The sequence below is a fragment of the Brassica oleracea genome, chromosome C7 (genome assembly GCF_000695525.1).
Source record: "Brassica oleracea var. oleracea cultivar TO1000 chromosome C7, BOL, whole genome shotgun sequence".
Taxonomy (NCBI): domain Eukaryota; kingdom Viridiplantae; phylum Streptophyta; class Magnoliopsida; order Brassicales; family Brassicaceae; genus Brassica; species Brassica oleracea.
Window position 1 is genome coordinate 17,361,541 of NC_027754.1, and position 883 is coordinate 17,362,423.

Sequence of the window (883 nt, forward strand, 5' to 3'; positions counted from 1 at the left end):
ATCTACTAGATACAGCCCTCTTTCCCTTAGGCAGCTCACTCTCATACCATGTATCATTTTTGATCATAGCACCTGCTTCAGCTCCCACTGATTCTTTCCATTCCTTGTCTAACATAGCTTCTTCATAAGTCCTTGGTACATAACTCTCATCCAGACTAATCATAAAGGCATAATGCTCCTCTGGAAACTCAGCAAAGGAACACACAGCTTGAGAAGGATGCTCCACAGCCTGGGCATTGTAGTACACTCTCGTGTTTACCCAGTTGGAAGCATCCCTCTTTATCCGTGTGCTCCTCCTCAATGGTTGAACCTGTTCCTCAGTATGAACCTCTGCGTGACCCTCTGGTTCTGTCTCACTCACCTCCTCTTGATCATGAACCTCTCCTTGCTCATCCACACTGACCTGAGGAAAATTCTCTACTTCTTGTGTCACCACTTGATCATGATGACCTGAATCCCCTTGGTGCTGCTCTTGCACTCCTGATTCAGACTCATTTCCCCCCTCATGATCAAGGAGAGATGTTCTTTCAGGTTCTCTAACCTTATCATGGGACATGTTTACCCCAAGCCTTTCCAATATGTTCCTCAGATTCTCTGCCATGTTTCTTGGTTCTTGAGACAGATCTTCCAAGTCTTTCCAATTCTTTTCTTCATAATACCCCTTGGTCTCTATGAACTTAACATCTCTAGACACCAACACTCTCCTGGTTGCTGGATCATAGCACTTGTACCCCTTCTGAGTTACTGAGTACCCAATGAGCATTGCTTTAGTGCTCTTTGCCTCCAACTTGTTTCTCTGTTCTCCTGGAACCCAGACATAACATAGACATCCAAAGACACGCAGATGATCTATGTGTGGCTTGCTCTTGTTCAGCACTTCAAA